This window comes from Peromyscus eremicus, chromosome 11 (genome assembly GCF_949786415.1).
Source record: "Peromyscus eremicus chromosome 11, PerEre_H2_v1, whole genome shotgun sequence".
NCBI classification, from domain to species: Eukaryota; Metazoa; Chordata; class Mammalia; order Rodentia; family Cricetidae; genus Peromyscus; species Peromyscus eremicus.
Window position 1 is genome coordinate 57,015,426 of NC_081427.1, and position 25,142 is coordinate 57,040,567.

Sequence of the window (25,142 nt, forward strand, 5' to 3'; positions counted from 1 at the left end):
GAGAAATGAAACACTACAGTGATTTTCCACAGCCAAGCTATTAAACACAGATCACCACCAACAGGCAAGGCGAGCAGTTGTGTGTAATTCTGGATATATCAGTGATAATTCCATGTCTTTCCCCCTCCCACTCAAAAAAAATTAGATATTTATGTGACTGAGAGTTATTTTATTTGGGGGGTTGCCTTAAATATACTCAAATGCATTTTTGTAGCATTTCTAAGGTTAAGTTCTCTACATCCCGTGATGTGTATGTTGCTGGAAGAAGGTATGAAATATGGAGTGCCAGGGCCTTCCTCCGTGTTTGCTGTGGTTTGGAAACAAGTGGAGCAACTTCACTTTGTCCTCTATGCTGAGGAATCATAAGCCTCAGGTGTCGGGTGGAGAAGATGGCCTGCCCAGGAGTCAGCATGTGAACACGAGAAGTCAGGATGGAGGGATTCATTCGACAGCCAGTCTGTGTCACTGAAACGTCTTTCCAAACCCACTGGGAAGAAGACAGGACTCAAAATTTTAATACCAAAGACCTTCACTCATTTTCAACTTCTATACTCAAAAAAATTCTTTCAAAGCCATTTAGCTAGTATAAAATGCCAATGTCACAACTTTTAGCCATAACATAACCAAATCATGTAGGTACGTCATCATACCTACAGTGCTGAGTGCCAAGACACCAGTAAGGAGTAGTGGACACTCAAAAGGGGGGTTACTGAATGTTGAGTAAGGAACTGCACTGGCTGGTTTTGTGTTTCAACTTGACACAAGCTAGAGTCATCAGAGGAAGGAGCCTCAGCTGAGGAAATGCCTCCATATGATCTAGCTGTAAGACATTTTCTCATTTAGTGATCAATGGGGGAGGGACCCAGCCCATGGTGGGTGGTGCCATCCCTGGGCTGCTGGTCCTGGGTTCTGTAAGAAAGTGGGCTAAGCAAGCCATGGGAAGCAAGCCAGTAGAAAACTCCCCTCCATGGCCTCTGCATCAGCTCCTGCCTCCAGGATCCCTGCCATGTTTGAGTTCCTGTCCTGACTTCCTTCAGTGATGAACAGAAATGCTGATGTGTAAGCCAAATAAATGCTTTCCTCCCTGACTTACCTTTTGGTCATGGTGTTTTGTTGCAGCAATAGAAATCCTAAGTAAGGCAGGGACCATTTATGTATGGAATTGAGAGCAGAGTCAGGGGAAGGAGCAGGGCATGGTGGTTTGAATGAGAATGTCCTCATAGTCTCCTATGTTGGAATACGTGGTTCCAAGCCGGTGAAAGTGTTTGGAAAGGATCAGGAGGTGTGGTCTTGTTGGAGGAGGTGTGTCACAGGGGGCAGGCTTTGAGATCTCAAAGGACTCACGGTTCCCAGTGTGCTTTTTCTCTCTGCCTCCTGCTTGTAGATCCAGATGTGAGCACTCAGCTGTTCCTGCTGCCCGGCCTTTGCTGTACAATCATGGACTCCAACCCTCTGAAACTGTAAACACTTTCTTTTATAAGTTGCCTTGGTCATGATGCTTTGTCACAACAATAGAAAAGTAACTGAGACTGAAGTTGGTACCCAGGATCGGGGCTATTGCTGTGACAGACCTGAGCACATGATTTTCTTGGTGGAATGTAGACGACTTTGGAACTTTAGGCTAGGAAAGTGGTTGAATGCTGTAAGCAGGCCTTCGTGGGCCATCATAGTAGGAACTTGGAAGACAGTAGTGCTGAGGGCCATCCACCATGGCGACCCACCTCAAAAGGTTTCAGAGAGAAAGAATATTAGCAACTGGGCTAGAGACAAGCTTTTTGTTGTTGTTGTTGTTTTGTTTTTGGTAACATTTTGGTAAAGAGTGTGGCTTCTTTCTGTCTGTATCCTAAGACCTTGTGTGATGCTAAATTGAAAACTAATGGACTAACTTCTTTGACAGAGGAGATTTTAAGATAGCCTGGTATTGACTCTGTCACATGGTTATTAGTAATCACTCCTATGCAGGTCTGTAATGATAAAGAACAAGAAGGGTAAAAAGAAATACAAAAAAAGTTTGAAGACAAACAGAACACCAGGAAATGTAATGTTAGAGTCAAGGCATGTCTTAAGGAGACAGGGAGATTAAGGAGAGGTTTGTTCTGAAATGGAATAGAGGGAGGAGCACCCTCAGGGGCTAAGCTTCCACCTTGTGAAAGGAAAAGGTCTAAAGAATTTTCTGCTCCTAGAAATCAACAGCAAAGTGAAATCACATTTGCAAGTGTGATCCAAGGGTGCTAGGTTCCTTCCCAAGAGGGCAGCTGAACTCTATGATGTTGTCCCTGTGACTCTGGCTTTAGAGTCATGAAGGATACATGTGGAATATTCTTTTACACTGTGTGAAGATGTGTCACTATCTATGATTGGTTTAATAAAGAGTGGAATGGCAAATAGCTAGGCAGGAAGAGGTTAGGTGGGACTTCGGGGACAGAGAGGTCTTGGGGAAGAAGAAAAGGTGGAGTCACCAGCCAGATGGGAAGGAAGCAAGGCATGTAGGAGGAGAGATAAAAGTGATGAGCCATGTGGCAGCACATAAATGAATAGAAATGGTTAATATAAGTTATAAAAGCTAGTTAGAAACAAGCCTAAGCTATAAGCTGAGCTTTTACAATTAACAATAAGTCTCCATTGTCATTTTTTGTGAGCTGGCTGCCCAAAGAAAAATCTGGCTACAGATACACCAGAAAAAGAGTTGGAGAATCTCCCTCCAGGATTAAGGAGAGCCACTGAGGCCAAGCAATGTATACTGGACAGTCCCTGAATGAAGGCCCTGAGAGAAGAAGAAGCCCTGAGAGGCCATTGTGTGAAACAGTGAAGGTGAAGCCTGAGTTACACTGGAGGCCCCCAAGACATTGCACATGCCAGATCTGTGAGATATCTGCCAAGGAAATCTGCACACAGAGAGTGGAAGCAGCCCAAGAGGGAGACATATCTTGCAGGCAGCAAAACTGGAAAGGCAGAGTCATCTAAGCCTGTTGACGCTGGAAATGGAGCTACAGGATTGGGAGTTTCCTCTGCTGAGTTTTGGTTTTGTTTTGGTCCAGTATTTCCTCATTGTGTTCCAATTCCTCCCTTTTGAAATGGTAATGCATATTCTGTGCCACTGTACATTGGAAGTATGTAATTTGCTTTTTAATTTTTCAGGGTGTTACAATTAAGAGATTGCCTTGAGCCTCAGAAGAGACTTTGAACTTCTAAAACAAGTGTTGAAACTGGGAAAGACTGTGAGGCCTTTTGAAATTGTACTAAATGCATCTTGCATAGTGATATGGCCATGAGCCTATGGGGGACAGGGAGTAGAGTGTGGTGGTCTGAATGAGAATGGCCCCCAAAGGCTCTCAGGATTGAATACTTGGAGAATTAGGAGGCATGGCCTTGTTGGAGGATGTGTCACTAGGGGCAGGCTTTGAAGATCCAAAGAACTGGTACCATTCCCAGTGTGCTCTCTCTCTGCCTTCTGCTTGAGGATCCAGATGGGAGCTCTCAGCTTACCATGAGATGGCTTGCCTGCCATCTTACCTTTCCTCCGCCATCATGGACTCCAATCCTCTGGGACCATAAGCCAGTTAAACGTTTTCTTTTATTCGTTGCTTTGGTCATAGTGTTTTGTCAAGCAATATAAAAGTAACTAGGAGGCACCAAAGTACATGGTGTGGTGCGAGCTTTTCCTGAGGACATGAACCAATGTCTTCACCCAGATAAAGCACCATTGACAGACCAAGAAACAATTCCACCCAAGTCCAGTTCCCATGCCTAGGGAGGGAGCTCCTCTTCTGAAGACCTGCCAGTTCTCAAGAGGTCATCTAGTGTCCAGGGCCCGTAGTTTCACCTCTCTGTCTTTCTTCAGCATCACTCTCCTCTCTCCCACGTTATCACTACCTGCGCCGCTTGCTTTGTTCTGTCGGAGACGCCATCTTGCCTGCTAGGCTGCTGCGTATCGCTGTGGCTTCTTGCGTAGTTGCTTCGGCTCCAGAAGCAGCTATAGTCATCCGTCTGCTGCTGCTGCTGCTGCTGCTGCTGCTAGCAGTTGATATTGTGGTTCTGCCTCTTGAAGCAGTCAGTGTAGCCCTCTGCTTTACCGACTCTGCAGCTAGACCTGCTGCCTCCGTAGCCCATCAGGGCTGAGTGGCTATCTCCGGTCTACGGCGACACTTCTGCCATAGCTGGGTTGAGCAGGCTTCTCTGCTCTCACTTCCTGTCCCTGTGGTCTCTGCCACCACCACTCTCTTGTTTCTGCTGCCACTGTTTCTTTTTTTTTTTTTCATGTTACCAGCTCAGCCCAGCTCTTCTGAAACTGAGCAGGCAAAGCCGAGTCAAGAGATGACTCTGACTCTTACTGGGCTTGCTGTTGAAGACCAGAGGAGGCAGAAGAGGAGGGAATCTCCAGGCTGTCCCACCAGGTGGATGAACACCCCAGGAGAGGGAGTTTGCATCAACCTGTCATGCAGACGAGGGTTTGTGTCTGCATCAATCATAGCAGTGACCTTTTTTGCACCAGTCACAATGGTCCCCACCCACGCCAGGCTACCACCAAGGGAAGTGATCCTCCTCTGGTCTGGGTGTGAAGAAAATGTCTTAAGGAGCCTTTACAATAAGAACTAATTGTGGCCCTTGGCATTTGCTTTAACAGTGCTCAGTAGCACACTTTAATTAAGTCGTATTTATTTGTGCACCTGTGTGGGCATGTATGCACCACTGAGCCCACGTGGAGGTCAGAGGAGAACTTGCAGGAGTCAGTTCTCTCCCTCTACCATGTGGGTTTCGGGGATCAAACTCTGGTCATCAGGCTTGTTGGCCAGGGCCTTTACCCGTCTTACTGGAGCCATCTTACTGGCCCTAAGGATGCTTATAATAATGCTCACTTCCCGACCATATGCCACAGAGAAAGACTGGTCCCCTTCATCTAGCTCAATCCTTCCTGCATTATAAAACCTCTGGAGTAATTTGTGTTGGGATTTCTCATCAGAATTAAATGTGTTAAGGCTAAGCTTCGACCCTGTCACACTTGTGAAAGTCACTTATTCTGTGTTTTTTTTTCCACGAGTGTGTGTGTGTGTGTGTGTGTGTGTGTGTGTGTGTGTGTGTGAGAGAGAGAGAGAGAGAGAGAGAGAGAGAGAGAGAGAGAGAGAGAGATGCAGGGCCTCACGCATGTGGCCACTGAGCTCCGTCCTGGCTTATGAAAGCGTCACACATCTACACATTTACACACTCTGAGACAGATGTCTCCAGGAGACTTTCTGGTTGTCACCAATAGCTCTCTACTGAAAGGAAGTGATAAGAGCTTGGAAGCCACACCCTGAGCACATGACCACTTTGAGAATCATGGAGTTCTGAGCCGTTTGGTTCCACGTCATGAGTGAATCCCACCCTGATTTACTTTGACGCGTAGGCTTTCCAATGTTATTAGAGATGATTTGTGTCTTATACCATCTCTGTCACTGCACGGCCAAGGCCAAAGGATGGAAGGGCGTAAACGCGATCTGTTGGCTTTCGTTGTGTTAACGGGAAAATGGTGTCTCTGACCTGGGCTTCCTCTCCTTTTCTGGCTGGTTATATTTTGCAGTGGATTCTAAGAGAAAAGCATTACTGCCGTTTGTGATGAGAACCGCGGGACAGCTTGGAGATGGCAGTCTGATGTGGCGTTTCCCCTGAATGCTTCCATCATCCAGTTACAGGCTGGTGACTGCATGGCACAGTAGCCTTTATGTGGAGTCGCTGGGAAGAAAATGAATCTAAAACATTATAGAATGGGGCCAGGACCTCCAGCCTACAGAGCAGCTGCTCTCAACCTGTGGGTCACGATCCTATTGGCAAACCGCCACCTCTAAAAATATTTACATTATGGTTCGTAACAGTAGCAAAGTGACAGTTATGAAGTAGCAGCGAAATGAACTGTATTAAAGGGTCGCAGCATTAGGAAGGTTGAGAACCACCTGCTCTAGAGAGCAGTAACCCTAGAAAAATATGAGGGTAATGACTTGGTCAGCGCCTCTCACCCCTCATAGCCTTCCTCCTGCTACCATGAATAAAGTTTCCTGGAAGTCAGGGTGGAAAGGCATTTGTGGGTCTCTGTTGAATGCTGGCTGACACCCCGAGTTTAAAGGATGTGAAGACTGTATGGCATGGCTGTTCTGGTCCAGTTGGTGGACTCTTTCTACCATGTGGCATCTAACTCAGGCCATCAGGGTTAGCAGCGGGCACCTTTACCAAATAAGCCATTCTGCCAGGCTTTTTTGTAGATGATTTTTTTTTTTGTTTTTGAGACAGGATTTCTCTTTTGACAGTCCTAGAACCCCTTTGTAGACTGGGCTGGCCTCGAACTCACAGAGATCCTCCTGCCTCTGCCTCCCAAGTGCTGGGAATAAAGGTGTGCGCCACCACTGCCCGGCTATGCTAGTCTTTTTTATAGGAGCAATTATATTCACTCTTTTTCAGGGTGTATTTCAGAACAGGGCCCTTCTGAGCATTCTCTGGCTTTTCCCCATGGCCTCACCATTAATATTAAATACTGATACCATGGGCTTTGTATACTTCACTAGCTTGCAGCTGACTGGACCTGGCAGGTGACAAGAAGTCACTGTGGTCACACAGTCAGGGATTTCCTCAGACCCTAAAAGCATTTTTTTTTTTTTATTTCTCAGATTTCTTAAAGGTAATACTGGATTTCTGAAAGAAAAAAGACTGCTGTATAGTCCGCTTTGAGGGTTTCGTGTTGGTTTCCCAGAAGCATTTATGTTTGAGAAGCCTGCCACCTGCTGGACAAGTGAGTAGTAGCATGCCAGGTCACAAAGTTCATCAAACTTTCTCTTTGAGGAGCTCACATGAACAAGGCCTCATCTGTCGCCCCAGCTTTGGGAAGCAGAATGAATAAGTTAAACTTTTTGAAATGTTTTCTGTGACAGTCTCATATCTTTATAGTAGAGGAGTATTTTGTTAACTTAAAAATGTTTTAAGGGGGCTTGAGATGTATGTAGCCAAGAGTGTTTCCCTAGTAAGCACAGAGCCCTGGGTTCTAACCCCAGCATCGCATAAACCCTTATGGTGGCACATACCTATTATCTCAGTACCCAGGAGGTGGCGGCATGAAGAGTCGAAGTTCAAATGCAGTGGAGGCAGGAGGATCAAAAGTCCAAAGTCATTCTTGGATCCTTGGTCACAGAAGGTTTGAGGCCAGCTTGGGACATATGAGACCCAGATTAAAAAACAAAACAAAAAGCACCAAGAGACACTGGCAAAAGAAATAATGATAAATATTATACGCAGAGTTCTGAACTCCACTATTTGCAATACCCAAACACCACCACAGGCAGATTCTGTGCATCAAGACCCTCATGTTACAGAATGCATTAAAAGAGGGGAGGGTGCCTCAACCCTCCCCTTACTCACCAGCCACCCACACCTTGGAAGTCACAGCTCATGGCCACCTTTACCCCATCACCTGGCCACAGCTGATAAGATGAGAATTAGTAGCCAAGCAGTGTTAGCTGGAGTGGATTAACTACATTCTTCTGGGAATTTTGAATCTGACCTGAAAGGTACAGGTGCAGGGTAGTGACCTGATTGGAGGTCACGTGGGTCAGGAGACCTGGTGGGAAAGTTTTGGTTAAAGGCAAAAAGGATACTCAAAAAAAAAAAAGTCAAAGCCAGAAACTTACAGTCCAGGAATGTGTAAAGCAAATACTCCTCCCAAGTTTGACATGCATTATTTACCTGAAATTAGTTTCTGTCCTAATTAGCTAGAAGCCTGGTATGGGGCCGATAGGGATGCCGTGGAAAAGACAGACAAAAGTTTTCCCGGAATCGTTCACCGTACACGACTGAGGTGCTGCCCGTGTCTGGCATTGTGGTGGGCGCTGAAGCGACAATTGCAGAATGGGGTCTTCAGAAGTGTCCCGAGTCAGGCTCTCACCCTTACTGTGTGCGAGATGACTTAGAGTGTCATGGAGAAAGAAGCTGTTCCTACCTGCGAACATTAGAGTGACTTCTGGACATTTCATACACGTAGAGTGTTGGTAAATCCATGCTGAGAGGAGTCTGGGAGAGAAGGGACGGGAGGCGGAGCCTGAGGAAACTGTCCTGCTGGTGCTGGAGCTGGCTTTAGGTCTACTCCCCAGGGCTGTTTTTAAATGATGTCCGTAAGGACCATTTCCCTTTATTCAGCCCCCTGTCTACACCCATTCCCAAGTCACACAGTGCACCTTCCTACTAGAAAAGGAGAAAAGGGAGAGGGTCTCAGGGTATAGAACCCCTGAGCTGCTAGGGTACGTCGGCACAGTTCACCTACGTACACAGCTGGGCTGAGTGGCAGCTCTTTTGATAAGAATGGGGAGACTGAGGGACAAAGTGTGGTGTAATTTCCTGCATGTGACAGAGCTGGTGAGAGCCAGAACCGAGTGCAGGTTCATGTTTTCAGCTACAATCAGAATTGATTAACAGAACAACTAATAAGGAAGGCACATGCATTGCTTTGCTTATTTACTTCTAGGTTAAACACATTTTAACTATGTGATGTGTGGGAGTTTTCTGTGCACATGTGCAGGTGCCCACGGAGGCCAGAAGAGGGCGTTGGATTCTCTGGAGCTGGAGTTCTAGGCAGGTGTAAGCCACCCAAGATGGGTGCTGGGAACTGAACTCTGGCCTCAGCAGGCACAGTATGCACTCTCAACTGCTGAACTATTTACTACTGTGCATAAGTGTAAGAGTCACAACACTTAAACTGGGGCTGGGGAGGGGGCATGAGCTGGGGATGCAGCTCATTTGAAAGAGGCTTGTTAAGCATGCACCAAACCTGGAGTTCAGACCTCAGTATTGCATAAGCCTGGGGTGGCGGAGCTGTGATCGCAGAACTCAAGAGATGGAGGTAGGAGAGAACCAGAAAGCAGTTCAATGTTGTCCTTGGCTACATCAGCTCTGCCTCAAAACAAAACAAGAAAAAAAAAGCCACATAGGTGAGGTTTAAATACCCTCTTACAGGGAGAGAAGGGTATGGGGTGTGGCACATTTAGAGGGTATATCTCTTTCAGGGAAGATGGATGGGCCCAAGGAACAGACATCATTCTGGAGAAAGTCTCATCTGGGCTCTAGATGTCATGTTCTGTTTTCAGTTTTCCTCAATGTCGCAGAAGTCCGTTTACCTGTAGTTAATGACATGTCAGTGGAAAATAGAAGCAATTCTGGTCCTCTTTGGGCAGCTGTGTTCAGACAAATGAAGGGACATTGCAGAAAGTCTTTCCCAGTACTTTGGAAAAGGGAAAAGGAAGGTCAGAGGACCCTTGACCCCTTCTAAGGCCTCTCAGCATGCCAAACTACAACCTTAGAGTCATTTCCTGATCTCCACAGTTTACAGTGTGACTACTATTTTAATTATCCCATTTCCATGGCTTAAGATTTGTCCTCACATATACATCGACCCCTGTCAAACTAACTTGAGGACCTTGATCATGAGCTTTCTGCTTGGGGGTCTGTTTTATTCAGCGTGGGGCCCAGAGTTGGTAAAAGGGACTGCCCATGGACACTCAGTATAGGGAATGACATTGTTAGATAAAGGCCACACAAGACCATTGTTTTAGACTAAGTCACTACACTGGACTCCAACACACCTTGCTAAAAATTAAAACAGAGTCACCAATGCCAAAGTTCCACACCAGCAACTCAGAACAAAGATGCTTATCTGAATTTCCAAGGAATGAGCAGGACTGAGAGATAAGACTTGCCCGAGCAGGCCAGTTTTCATGGCCAAACAACATTGCCTGTCTTTAATTGGTATATGCGGTGCTCCAAGTAAATGGTAATGTAAGCCAGATGTAGGGACATAGGTGTATGCGGAGGATCATGAGTTAGACCCAGCTTAAGCAGCCAAGTGAGACCCAATGTCAAAAGCAAACAAGGACTAATACAAGGTTATTATTTTCTATTGTTCTCTGCAATGGAAATAACTTTGAATCTTTCAGCCTATCTTTGCTCTTTTGTAAGTTCTTCAGTCCTTGTTTGTAAAACTGACATCCTTCGATGTGCCATGAGAACTTACTGTGCTTTATGGAAGGAAATAGTGCTTGATTCTAAAATTGCAAAGAAAGCCCATTCATTAGGAAGTTAAACTAAATGATTACTGTTTTGCACCTCATATGCTCTTAGTTTCTATTTCTTACAGAGAAAAAAACAAACAAATCACTGATAACCACTAAAAAGACTGAGGCTGCTCCTTAGTCCTCTGGAAATACCAAACCTGTGAGGTCTTGAGGCAGGACAAAGACAGGGGAAATTATGAGCACATGAGAAAAAAAAGGGGCCCCCAACTCTAAGGTCTAGTTAAAGCCTTTGCCAGCTAACAATCAAGAATTCCAATACAATTAACAGTATTTGTTGTTTGAAGGTTTCCAAAACAGAGATGAAATTTCTTTTATATATATAGAGAGATTTTCAAATAAAAAATATCAAAGCATCAATAAGCCAGCTTGGGGCCTAAGTGCATATGACTTTGGGCAGTTCCTCACTCCTCTCCCAGATATGGTCAAGGAAATCTTCAAAGCAAAAATGCTAATTTTTGTTTAGTCAAAGTGACCTAACCTTGTCTTTTTAATTTTTATCGATTATTGGTGTATATATATGTGTGTGAAGTGTGTGTCTGTGTATATGTGATGTATATGTGCTTTTTTTGTGATCCGTGTGTGAGATGTGTGTGTGTGCACTTGTGTGATGTGTATGTGTGTGTGTGACCATGTGTGTCATGACACACATGTGGAGGTCAGAGGACAACACTGTGGAGTCTCTTCTCTCTCCACATTTACATGAGTTCCAGGGATCCAATTCTCCACTTAGCTCGGCTAGCCTGACTGGGAAATGCTGTCGGCCCACTGAGCCACTTTGCTGGCCCTTGAGTCTTATTTTATTAATTGTAATCCTGTCAGGTGCAGCTCAAAAACTATCATGCGATCTAATTTAAATTTCTTAGTAAGCTTTTGAAGGTCTGAACTTCAGAAATCGCCCATATTCTATATACAATTAGTCTAAAGACCAAAGTGTCAGTCTCCTTTGAGAAGCCCACTTCCCTGCTCTCAGATGTGTCTTGGTCTTTCCCCGGGTGCCTCTAACCCTTTCTTCTGAAATATATTAAAAGTCTTTTAAAAATTATTTTTAAATGTGAATGAGCTTTGCCTGTGTGCATGCATTTGTACCATGTGTACACCTGCGGCGGCGGCGGCGGTGGCTAAGAATTGGCACTGGATGCCCTGGTACTGGAATTCCAGGTGTGGGTGAGGAGGAAGGGGATGCTGGGAACTAAACTCTGCTCCTCTGCAAGGCCAGCAAGTGCTCCTGCAGCACTGAGCCATCCCTTCAACACTAGAGTCGTCTAAGAAGCTCCAACTCTGCCTCAACCTGGATTGTCCTGAAATCCTTTTCTGCTGCAAAAGACCCAGGCAAGGATCCAGCCTTACCTGAGTGCAGGCCCCTAAACAGGAGGGGGTGAATTCCTCAGGCTGCTTCAGGGGGCAACATGGCACTGTGTCTGTGACCCTCCCCCTGCTGGGTCTCGGCTTTTGTTTGTGTTTTCTGTTCAAAATTGCTAAAGAAAAATCAGGTTAATTGTCATCTTTGTGAATTAACTTGTGAGTGAATTCCAGTTATGCTAACTTTGAGTAGTTTCCTATTATAGGAAATGCAATTGAATTTATTTCCTGCCCAGCCATCCTTTCCCCTACAATGCTCTTGTCTTCGGGCAAAGCTACTTCTGTAGCTTCAAATAGCCTTCGGGAAGTCTCGGGTTGACCATCAGAGGGTGAGGTATGGATCTGATGAAGCTTGCTGTGTTCAGCGGCAGGGAAGTGAGAGTCCCGGTTCCTGGGGTGAAACTTGGCGGTGGCATCATTAAGTCTTAGTGACGGATGGATACTCATGGTTCATTTGATTCCACCAACCATGTGTTTGCCTGTCATGTTTATGCAAATGTACTTTCAGTAATACACTTAATTCTTTCTCTTAGGTGTATGGCTCTGTCCTGTCTCTAATCTAAATGACTGTAGCCATAATCCACTTCCCTCTGTTCTTTCCCCATGTATTACCCCTATCACCTACGCCAGTCCTCCTCACAGCTCTCGCAGAACGAATCTTCCAGAACTGAAGCTGTTATGTTTTTCTTGCTTGGAGATGTTCAGCTTTTCTCTGTTCTCTGGTGAGGGCCTCCAGGGCTCAGGAGGAAGGCTCCAAGCAACTGGTCCAAGTCTGTTTCCACTCTCCCCAAATCTCCACAACCTCAGCCAAAGTCCACTACCTTCCAACTTCCAAACTTTTGCTCCTGGAACAGGTGTGGGGAACTATGTATGTTCTGTGTGCTTTTGGATGTGGCTTGTTTTTGTTTCTTTGTTTTTCTGAGACAGGGTTTCTCTGTGTAACAGCTCTAGCTATCCTGGAACTCAATTTGTAGACCAGGCTGGCCTCGAACTTTCAGAGATCGGCCTGTCTCTGCCTCCAGAGTGCTGGGATTAAAGGCATGCATCACGGCCAACCGGCTGGGGACTGTTTTTGAATAGCCCATAAACTAAGGTGATGGGAAAAGACTGTCTCAAAGTAGAAAACAAGGACTAACACCCAAAGTTGTGCTCTAATCTCTACATACCTGCAGTGACTCACATAGACAAATCATGTACTAATGGGAAGAAGGAGGGAGGGAGGGAGAGAGGGAGGGGGAGGGAGGGGAGGAGAAAAGATGACCAGTTTGAAGCCAGTTTAGGAGAAATCAGTACAATCAGATCAACATGAAGCTCTCTCATGTGCGATAAGTACAGCAAGGCCAGCAGCCCCACCCACACAAACATGGGACTAAAATATGAGGTCCAAAGACATACAAGGCAACTCTATATTACTCAGCAAAAAGGAGGGGTCGTGTTAGTTTGGGGTTCCATTTGTTTTAGGGATGGAGGACAGAAGCCAGGCAGGTAGGCGCTGTACTTCAGAGTTGACAACCTCAGCCCGAAAGCTCCTGTTATAGTTGAGTTTTTAAGAAGCATAACGTGCAGTTCCCAACGTGGGCATAAGGAATGAAGAAAGCCGAGGCTGAGGCCGCTCACTCCTCAGTCTCAAGACTTCAAGCCGGTGAGTCTGTCGAAGGCCGTTTCCCCGCAGCATCAACCATCTATCCCTTCACTTTTTAACCTCATTGTCACATCCTCTTCACACTGAGCCCGTGGAGAACGGAAGGAATCGTAGAAACAAGTGGGGACACACTCTTAGGCCCGACGAGACCGTTGCTCGGGAAAGCCTCTCCCATTTTCCAACCAGTGAGACCCTGAGGCTTTGGAGGAGCTGAGAAGGATTTCTTCCTACTCCTCCATCACAGCCAGCGGCAGCTCGCCTACAGGGCTGATGCCCCTCTCAGGAGTCATGTGAGGATTTAAAAAAAAAAAATCACCCAATGTTCAGAATTGTTCAGAAAACTGAGACAGGAGGATTAAGAGTTTCCAGGCTTAAAAAAATGGGTGCTAGGTCCAATGAGATGGCTCAGCAGGTAGGCGAGCTTGACTGAAAGCCTGAGAACCTGAGCTTAATTCCCTGGACCCACATGGTAAAAGAAGGGAACATCAAGGTGTCCTCTGTCCTTCATATATAGGCCATAATACAGGTATCCCAAGACCTGAACTAGATAAAGGAATGTCACAGGATTTTTAATGACTATAATTAAATGAAACATATAGCCGCGGAAGGAAACTACACATTACTAAAATTCTAGGCCTGTCCAAATATCCTTCTGGAAAGTGATTTGGGTACCGTGAGCACTTTCTAATGCACACAGTGCTCAGCACCGAAGGAGAACATGTCCACATGACATAGTTCTCAGAATAAATTACAATTATTATTTTTACATTTTTTCTTTGACTGAATATAGATTTTTTTTTCTCATACAATATATCCTGACTCTAGTCCCCCCCCCCAACTCCTCCCAGTCCCTCCCCACTTCCCCTCCCCTCTGGACCCACCCCCTTTCTGTCTCTCATTAGAAAAGAAGAGGCTTCTAAGAGATAACAAGATATATGTTCTAGGTTTGGATACTACTCTTTTTTATTTACAAGCTACCACACCTCACATATTTGGTATACACAAAAATCTAGATTAAAACCTTACCTATGCAAATGGTTCATTTGTTTAGCGCTAAGTATCATGTTTTAAAGGGACTAAAGATCATGTGTTAATGTCACAGGACCTGTGGAGACCCACTGTGCTGATATCAACTAATATCAAAACTAGAAACAAGGGATGCTCCAGTTGTCGGCTGATCGCCCGATCTGGTGATTGCTATGCGATTGTGAAAGAGCTATTCAGAGTAGAATTCTGTTCCTATTTGGCTCTTAGTAATATACACAACCAGAAGACAAAACAAGCAAATAAACCTGGCCCAGAACAGTCTCCAAAAGGAAAGAAAGAGCAATTCCAGCTCCCCTAGCTGCCACAGAGAATGACTAATGGTGATGGTCCCTATGACTTCCAACCACCTATAGTGACTAGGATGACTAGCATTATCCCTCCACTGGAAGACCTATGACTATCCTTAAAATCATAGAAAATGGCCATTCAGGTCCTGGAAGGGTGAGTGAGGTAGAGCATAGGAACGAATGGAGAATGTTCCGGAAATCGACATTTGTACCTGCAGCCTTAGCCCACCTGGGCTTCATTCAGCCAAGGGAGTACGCTCTGAATTCTGTGAACTTCAGGTAGTGATGCTATTGTGCAATGAACTTGATGGACACTGTCCTTCACTCACTTTCGAGCTCTGTTCTCAAACAGGTCCCAGCTTAGCCAGCTTTTAGCAAGAATCCCATGTCCACTTAGAGTCCCTGCATCTTTAATATTATCTCACTCTCAATGTCTGGTCATATACCCCTGTCTTGCTATCTCACCACCCTGGCCTGCCATCAGCAAGAGCCCTGCTTTCTCATTCTAGCCAGAATCTCCCAACCCTGTTTTAGTGTTCTGTCACCAATACCCATAGGCTGCCTCTTGGCTATAAATCCATTCTCTTGTATTCAGTGCTCAGCTTGATCTCTTCCCTTCCTGCAGCCATCTTGACACTGTATATATGTATATATATATATATATATACATATATATGTGTGTGTGATATATATATATGTATATACACATACATATATGTACATATGTGTAAATACACACCACACACACACACACACACACACACACACACACACACACACACGTATTTTTGAGGCAGGGTCTGGCTGGCTTGAAACTTGTTATGTAGACCAGGCTGGCCTCGAACTCACAGAGTTATGTACATAAGCTTGTTAGATCAGGCTGTTTCTTTTTCCCAGGTTCTGGGGTTAAAGGCTTGTGTCACTCTAGGGCAACTCTGTGTAAGTTGACATTTGCACATATACTGATACTCCTGAATAAAATTTCCCTTTGATGTTAATAAAAGTCATCACAGTTATTTACATGAAAAAATGGGCCCTCTCAGCCTATTCTAGACATCATTAATGTGTGCCTCACAGAACTAAGGATGTATTCCTTGGGGTAAAGCACCAAATTAAAGGGCATGCCACTTTCTCCCAATAGTTCCTTCCCATTCCTGAGCCTCGAGCAAAGGAAAGTGCCCTGTGCTTAGATGCAGTAAAATTAGTATATAGAAAAACACCAAGGTGTTCAGAGCAACCACAATACCCAGTAATCATTCGATTTACACAATAAAATCTACCTAAACTGTGGAGTCTTAGCTTAATGTTAGTATCTACTCACAACGCCACAAGATGGAGACACTCTTCTGATAATGACCGTGTCCCAGCGTACACAGTGCATCACATTATATTGCAGCTGCCTCTTGGGAGAGCCTGAGCAACCTCAGGGCGGGCACCCTGGGCAGGAGACTGGGTGGCGAGTTACTCATTCACTGAGCACAGGCCTGTGGCTCTGTTATCACTTGAAGAGCTGAGCTCAGACACAGGATATGGAGGAATGTTTGACTTCTTAGATATCCAGTATTGTAACCACATCATTACACCTCTAGTGGGTTTGAGGCCAGCCTGGGCTACGGGAGCTACTGTCTAAAAAGTACCATTTATTCATGACCTCCTATCAAATCTTCATAAACTAAGGCTAAGTAGGAAATTATATATTTCAATAAACAGTGGGGTTATGAAACAAGAAGGTGAGTGTCACAGCAGACCAATGCTTCCTTTGAGTATTTGCTTTGAGTTTTTGAGACGGAGTCTCACGCAGCTGAGGTTGGTCTCCAACTTGCTATCTGAGGGTAATTCTGAACTCTGAACCCTCTGCCCTCTACTTCCTGGGATTAGAGGCGTGTGGGACCATGTCTGGCTCTTCATTTTCACTTTTATCATAATATTGGAAATTGAACTCTGGATCTTCGCGTGTTAGGCAATCCTTCTACCATGGAGCCACATCCTTGGCCAGTTTTGAATAATTTTACTCTCCTTATTATCCTCATAAATATTTTAAATTATTATAATAGAGCTTTTTAACATACATTGCTGCCCCTGAGGAAGAAAAGGGGGAGGGTGGAAGGAGACTCCCCTGGTGTCTGGGTGAATGTATTAGCAACCCACCTCCCAGTACTGGTATCAGATGCCTCCCCATCACATGGGCCAGCCCAGGACCCAGCAATCCTCTTCCTGTCCTAATAAAGGTGACCCATGTCCTACTACCCAGATGCCCTTTTGGGTTCCATGTTCTTTTCATTCCTCCCTTCGCTCATGATGGCTCAAGCCCCGAATGCAGGGCCTGACCCAGGCTAAGCAAGGGTTTTACAATTAAGCCACACCCCAGTCTTCACCCTGGTTTCAGAGACAAGCATTTTGCTATACTGACCAGGCAGGCCTTGAACTCCTAGGGTTGGGATCCTCCAGTTCCTGCCTCCTGAGTAGCTCAGATGACAGGTGTGAGTTACCACTTCCAACTCGGTAATTTTTGAAGTCCTTATAAAATTGTAACATGAACGTATAAGTAGTTCAGGTGTGGGTAAACAAGGGGGGGGTCACCTGGTTTGGCCTTCATTACCTTTACTCCGGTGTTTAATGGTACACTCATTCATTCTTTCCTTACACTTCCAGGAAAAGAAACGGGTAATGGTCAATTGACCAAAGTAATGTGGAACCATTAATCACTACTATGGAAATGTTATGGTTCCCCAGACATCCTTATGTGACATCAAACAGGAAGCTTGGTAGAGGAGAGTTGGCTATCCACAGGATCCAATATAAATCACTACAGGTGACTATTCATTAAACTCCAAATTCATGACTCCCTAAGTGAAATTAGATATAAATCAGGCTGTGTTGGGTGGACAACATTCCTCGGTTGGGGAATACAGTAGTATCTCAGCTGTTTGGACTCCATCTGGTGAGACTCACGGGCACCTGCCATGGCTCTCAATTAGGGCTGAGCAGATGTTAGCTATTGCCTCACAGAGAACCCCTCAAAACCCAGTGGATTTAAGCCATCACCTCTTATCACTCAATTCTCCGAAGCCTGGAGTGACCTGGAGGTAGGCTGATCACCACTGGCACCCACCCCTAATGCTTCTGGAGTTTCCCAGGAGCCTCTGTCCTAACTGGGCTTAGCTGGTCATCTCAGTGGGCTCGGATCTGCTCCGTGTCACTCACCCGTCTCCTGAGCCCAGCAGACACGCCTGAGTCTGTTCTGTCCACAGTGATGGCAGGATACTCAGGCAGCCGCAGGCAGTCCTTCTCCAACCTCTTGAGACCCAACTTTGGGTCTGGTGTGGCACATCACCTCGTTCTATGGCTTCACGGGTGGAATGGGGGGTTCTCCCTGGTTAGTGGGGAGAAATCACAGAATCATGTGGAAAAGAACGTGGATACAGGACAAAACCAAACCGGAGCCATTCGGGAGACCGCTAAACGGTAATGGGTAATTATATGCGTCAGCTTCACTGGGCTGTGGGATTCCCAGGCATCTCCTGAAATGTGAGTTTTGGGGTGTGTCTAAGGATGCGTCCACAAGTGGTCAGCATCTGATTTAGTTATCTGAGTGAAGCAGTACCTCTAGGCCCTCCAATGCCAGAGAGCATCTGTAACACGAATCTTAAAAGGCCTTATTAATAAAAACAAACCTGGAGCCAGGTATTGTGGTGAACGCTGGAAGATCAGAGAAGCAGAACAAGCCACAGCTTCCTCACCTTGCAATTCCTCAGCTGATCTTGTTTCCCCAGACTGGAAACCTCTGTGTCCTCATCCAAACTGAACTCATCCAAATCCTCAGCTGAACTGCTTCTCAAAAGCCTGAAAGCTTAACCAGGTTCTAGTTCCTGGTTTTCACGCCTTTTATACCTTTCTGTTTTCTACCATCACTTCCTGGGATTAAAGGCTCTTGTTACCACGCCTGGCTGTTTCCAGTGTGGCCTTGAACTTCCAGAGATCCAGACAGATCTCCACCTTTGGAATGCTAGGATTAAAGGCATGTGTGCCACCATTTTCTGGCCTCTATATCTAGTGGCTGTTCTGTTCTCTGACCCTAATTAAGTTTATTAGGGTGCACAATATTTTGGGGGACACAATATCACCACAAGCATCAGCCAACCCACCGTGGGCCTGGACAGGGCAAGGCTGGGCTCTCACTGGGCTTGCCTGCTGCAGCTGGAGCACCAGTCTCCTGAGTCCAAATTATTCATTCTAAGGCAGCAGTTCTCAACCTGTGGGTTGTGACCCCTGTGGCAGGGGGCACATATCAGATATCCTGCACACCTGATATTTACATTATCGTTCATAACAGTAGCAAAATTAGTTATGAAGTAGCAACGAAATAATTTTATGGTTGGGGGTCACCACAACATGAGGAGCTTTACTAAAGGGTCACAGCATTAGGAAGGTTGAGAACCACTTAGAATCTAAAGCCTTCAGACTCCGGTTGGATCTACTATACAAGCTCTGAGGCTCAGAGCCACTGTTGGATTCCCGCATCTCCGCCTTGCCCACAGCACGTGGCCAGACTTCTTGGCCTCCATAATGACAAGAGACCATTACTTACAATCAATCTCACTTACACTTTTCTCCTTTCCCCTTTCTCTTCTCTCCTCCGCCTCTTTCTCCTCGTCCTCTCCTCCCTCCTCTTCTGTTCTTTCTTTTCATTGGTTCTATTACTTTGGAGAATCCTGACTGGGGAAAAGAGATGATACATACCCACAGGTGGGATACATAAAAGTAGTTCACCTTTTAAAAATCAAAGTAAAAAAGAGAAAACGGAGAGGAAAAGAGAAGTTAGAAAGTAAAGAATAGGGCAAAGGAGGAAACAGAGCAGTCATATTGATGATACAAGTGAGAAGACCCTGGAGCAGTCCCGGAAGCAAACGTTAATTATGAGAAGTATCCTGTAAGGAAGTCACAGAAACAATGTTCCCAATCTTTGGAGGCAGTCTCGCTATGTAGGCCCGGCCTCAAACTCTCCATCCTTCTGCCTCAGCCTCCCAGGACTGAGATTACAGGCGAGCACCACCAAAGCTGCCTGCTTTGCTCATTTGAAAACTGGATTTTTTTTTAAAGTTAAAAGTGATCTTATGTGTATGTATGTGGGTCTACCTGTCTACATGTGCATGTCTCCATGCACACAGCACCCTCGAAGGTCCAGTGAGGACATCTGATCCCCTGGGACCGGAGTTTCAGACTTTTGCAGGTGTCTATTACCAACACTTGGAACTGAAGCCAGGTCCTCCGCAAGAGCACCAAGTGTTCTTAACTGCCGAGCCATCTCGCTAGCACCCAAATTACGGTTTCTAAATAAAAAGTATTCACTTAAAGAAATGGGTTCAAAAACAAACAAACTTTTCTTGACAAAAAAAAAAAAAAAAAAAAAAAAGGAGCTCCATGAGACGGCCCCGTTCCTGTGCGGCTCCACAGTCCTCAGTGGCTACACCCTGCCCGGTTTGCTCTCACCACAGCACTGTGTGAGGTGCTGTGGCTAGCACGCATTCTCCTGCCCGATCTGATTCTGCCTCTTGACTTCCAGAGTGTTCCCTTCCTTCAAGTGTCCTGCAATCCACACATGATCAATAAAACCAAAACGAAGTTCCGTTCCCAGTCATGCAGTAGGCTCTGCCCCCAGTAGTCCCGACCTCCTGTATCCGCGCTGGAGACCCACCCACCACTTAGCTTTTATCATTTTATGTGTGTGAGTGTTTGCCTGAGTGTATGTAGGCAAACCATGTGCGAGCTTGGTGCCTGCTGAGGCCAGAATTAGATCCCCCAGAACTGAAGCCATACATTACACATTACAAGCATTATGGGTACTGGGAATTGAACCTGCATCCTCTGCAAGAGCAGCAAGCATCATGACCTCTGAGCCATCTCTTCATTATCGACACAATATTTTTAATACCTTGAGACTTTTGCTGTTTTCAGCTCTCCCTGTTACAGAGCTACCAGGGGTGACCCGATCCAGGATGGGGTATTTTGGAGGACACTTGACATAAACATTCTTGAGTCTGCGACAAGGAAGGGACTTCTCTATCCTACAGTCTACTTTGAACATGCTTAAGCGGCACAGGACAAGTTACCACTGTAATATATATTACCAGTGCTGTGGAAAGTTATTTACTGCTGCCATTAAAGAGATTTGAAAGGCTGGGTGGTGGTTCCGGAGAACGCCTTTAATCCCAGCACTTGGGAGGCAGAAGCAGGAGGATCTCTGTGAGTTCAAGGCCAGCCTGGTTTACAAATCAAGTTCTACCTGTCTCAACAAACAAACAAATCAAATATATATATATATATTTGAGGACATCCATCAGGGGCAGAATCCTTCAGAAACCGCAGGCTGATCCTATTTCCTCAGCTGCCCACAGGCTGAGCCAATGAAGGGGGAGGCGTCCACTTCTGTGCTCATGGTTCTTGCCATGTGGTAGCAGTCCTATCTGGGAAACTCTGGAGCAGAGGGGATCTGACCGTGTTCACAGGCCCACACGTGACGACACCAACTGAAGCAGTGGGAGCCCTTGGGTCCCTCTCTGCAGAGAGAGGCTTTTGTCAGAAGGAGTACATGGAAGATTGTAACTTTGCCAGAGGAGGAATTTTCAGAAGCACATGTGCCATGAAAGCCAGTCACCACGGGAGAGCTATCCTCATGAGTGTGGAGTGTGTCAGAGTGGATGGGAAGTTCCCTCTAATGCCCCAGAATGTAAGGTTGTGAAAATGGAATGTTCCTGCTCCTGCTGTATGCTCCAAGACCTCCCCTAATCCTGGTAGGCTGTGCAGCACCTGTCTGACTATATAGACACAGCCTGTCCCCTTATCCACACTCCCTGCAAGGATATTGCTCCTGGGATGACACTGTCGTTAAGATTCTGGGTCATACAGAATCAACACTACAGTGGTAAAGAGTTCCCTATTATACATCCCTCCGTCCCATACCAATTAATTGATGAATTTGTCTGAAATTCGCTGTTTCTCTTAATTGAAACTATGTAATTATTTTTCTTTTTAATTTTTAAAAAAGATTTTTCTACTTATTTTACGTGTATGTGTATTTTCTTGGGTGTATGAATGTACACCATGTGTGTTCAGATTCCCACAGAGGCAAGAAGAGGGTGTTGGGTCCCCTGGACCTGGAGTTACAGGTGGTTGTGAGCCACTCATCCTGGGTGCTCGGAACTGAACTTACATCCACTGAAAGAGCAACAGACACTCTTAACTGCTGAGCCATCTCTCCAGTAACCTAGATTTTATTTTTACTTTGAGCGTGCGTGCATGCGTGTGTGTGTGTGTGTGTGTGTGTGTGTGTGTGTGTGTGTGTGTGTGTAGGGGGGTTGGGCAGGTGAGTAAAGAGCACTTAGAAGCCAGAAGAGAGCATTGGGTCCCCAGGAGCTAGTGTTACAGGCAGCCGTGAGGCACCTGATATGAGTGTTGAGAACTGAACTCAGGTCCTCTGGGAGTGTGGCAAATATTGTTAACTGCTGAGCTCTCTCCAGCTTCCCCTTCCCCCTTTAAATGCCGTCTAATTCTGGAATTCTCTTCTTGGAGGACCTGGCTAAGAAGTGAACGGCACACTGTATATGTGAGGCTGTGGAGCTGCTTTGGGGAAGTGCCAGTGCAGGGACTTTAGGGAGCCCACTGTGGCCCTGTTGAAGGAGGTGTGTCACCAGGGCTGGCTTTCAAAAGCCCAAGCCACACCCAGTTAGCTCTTCCTCTCTGACTCCTGCTTGGGGATCAGATGCAGTTCTGAGTTAACTGCTCCACTGCCATGCCTGCCTGCCTGATGTCACGGCCCTCGCCATGATAGTCATGGACTCGCCCTCTGAAATTGTAAGCTCCAATAAATGCTTTCTTCTATAGGTTGCCTCCATCATGACATCTTTTCATAGCAATAAAAACGCAAAGGCACTGGTAAAATAAACCTCAAAACAGAAAGGAAAGTCAGTGAGCGACTGGCCAGTGAGGGACTGAAGAGATGGTTCAGGAGTTAAGAGCAAGCACTTCCCCTGAAGAAAATCTGAGTTCATTTCCCTGCCTGTGGCCTCCCCAAGCTCCTCCATTCATATGTACCAGCCCCGACACAGACATATACACATAACTGAAAAGGGAAAGCTAAATAAAAAAGAATTTGATTGGTAAAATTAATCCCTTTGTTTGAAGAAACATTTTGCAAATTGACTTCACAGCTTGTAATGGATATATATATATTTTTTATTATTCTGTTGGATAAAAACAGGAGTTATGGCTAGGTCTGTTGTAATTATATATGGGATGAGTAATGGCCTTTTAGTTCTTTCCAGTGTGAAAATATCAGGTGTAAAGTGGGAGCTGATGAAGACTGGTCTTGTATGAATAAGCTTGTTTCCAACGTGGGGTGTGTGTGTGTGTGTGTGTGTGTGTGTGTGTGTGTGTGTGTGTGTCACTGGGTTTCAAACCCAGGGCCTCACTTATATTAACAAGCTTTACCGCTGAGCTAACCCAATCCCGACTCTTTGTGTCTTGCTGTTATTGCTGCCATTCTTTGAAACAGCATTTTGCTGTGCTGCCCAGGCTGGACAAGAACTCGGGAGCCTCCTGCCTCAGCTTCTCTTGCATGCAGCCTTGGGAGGCCAGGGACTTACTCTGTCTCAGGCTTGTGTCAATCCACCTGCCTCCATCTTTTGAGGACTTGAATTACAAGCATGTGCTACCATGTGACTCTTTGTACTTTTGAGTAAAGATTTTACTCAACCTTTGTATCTGAACATTGGAAGGAATAACACAAAATGAAAATAAATGTTTCCCTCTAGTTTTTAAAATTTTTCATTGTATATATTCATTGTACATGATACTATGTTACATAAAAACATTTTCATACAGTTTTTACATTAAGTATATTCTTTCCCTTACCATCACCTCACATCTCCCTCTCTCATTGGTCCCTTCAGTTTCACTTCTATTTCCTTTTCTTCCTTCCTTCCTTTCTTTCTTTCTTTCTTTCTTTCTTTCATTTTTGGTGTTTGGTTTTTCAAGACAGGGTTTCTCTGTGTAACAGCCCTGGCTGTCCCAGAATTCACTTTGTAGACCAGGCTGGCCTCAAACTCACAGAGATCCACCTGCCTCTGCCTCCCGAGTGCTGGGATTGAAGGCATGTGCCACCAACGCCCAGCTTGGTTCTACTTTATCGTCATAGAAGATAGATAAATGGGCTGGAGAGATGGCTCAGAGGTTAGGAGCACTGCTTGCTCTTCCAAAGGTTATGAGTTCAATTCCCAGCAACCACATGGTGGCTCACAACCATCTGTAATGAGATCTGGTGCCCTCTTCTGGCCTGTGGGGATATGTGCAGACAGAACACTGTATACATAATAAATAAATAAATCTTAAAAAAAGGGAAAAATCTCATAAATGCTCTGATGATATTTTAAAACAAGAAGATAGATAATTATCTTTATATCTTTATATTTTATTAATATATCTACATAATAATACCATGTCATAGATAGATAAATGATTTTATGAATCTATATTAAACCTAGAAACCATATTTAAGAGAACACACATGATATTTGCTTTTCTGGAACTGGCTTAATTCCCTTACTATGATTATCTCCAGTTGTACCCAGTATCCTGCAAATAACATAATTTTATTCTTTTTTATTGTTGAAAATTTACATTATATATATGCCATATTTTCCTTATTTCCTAATGTGAGACCCAAACCAGAACAGTATACCTTGCAAGTATTCAGTTTGCAGTTAAGACAGTTAAGAATAACTTCCCGTTTGTCCTGTGTCCTTACAAGTTAAAGTTTCTATTTGTAATTAAGTTCCTGCTTCTTAGCTCTGATGTTAACTGCCTGCAACCCCATCCACATGATGTATATCCTTACCCTTGTTCCTTCCTTTCATTGTATCTTTCCCCTGGGAACACCTTCTCTCTCCCATAAAAGGGACACCAAGAGGCCAGCAGCGGATGTTCCCTCAAATCCTGACTTAGGGTGAGACAGCCGACTGGCCAGTCCCAGATGCACCCCAAAATACAGTTTGCTTTAATTCGACAATTAAAGAAAAAAATCGTGGATTTGGTCTTTTCCCCTCACGATTCTCAGGTTTAACACTAATACTGTTGTTTGTCAACTTGCCTGCTTCTGTGACTTAGCTATTGTAATCAGTGCAACAAGTTTCTCTGTCATGTTTTGACTTGGGAGTCAGGAGTGGTATAGCTGGGTCACATAGTGACTATGTATAAAAATACGTATTTTTATTCAGATTTTTAAAAAAGGCATCCTATACAGCCAAAGCAATTACATGGGAATAGACTAATAATACTCAAATGAGAAAGATGCAGATCCCAGAAGCAGACTTTAGATAGATACAGGAACCAGACAGATGATAATGGTGGTCCTGCAAAAAAAAAAAAAAAAAAAAAAAAAAAAGAAAAGCTATGCACAGGGCACGGTCTTAACAAAACTATGTCTTGTGTGAATCCCTTTAGTCCCGGTAGAGAACGAAATGTCCAAAGTTCACACTGTAAGGAAAATAGAAAAAACTTCGGCTTTGGATTGGGAAACATTTCACGAATCTGACTCAAAATCCTAGACTACAAAACAACGGAAACACAAGAAGTAAAGTTACAGAGTGCTGTTTGGCTCCATAAACACTAATTACTTGTAGACTGCAATTCCTAGCCCCTCGGGAAGGGGGAAGCTGCTCACGTGCGCCA

General features: G+C 45.0%; 1 long non-coding RNA gene across 1 annotated transcript; it reads right to left on the minus strand.

The window, feature by feature from the left end:
* Nucleotides 1-258: 258 nt before the first annotated feature.
* Nucleotides 259-3,827, minus strand: LOC131921844 (uncharacterized). The gene is made up of 3 exons (XR_009382116.1): nucleotides 3,514-3,827; nucleotides 1,345-1,458; nucleotides 259-487 (listed from the first exon to the last, which is right to left on the minus strand). It is a non-coding gene; the product is annotated as an uncharacterized LOC131921844 (long non-coding RNA).
* Nucleotides 3,828-25,142: the final 21,315 nt, after the last annotated feature.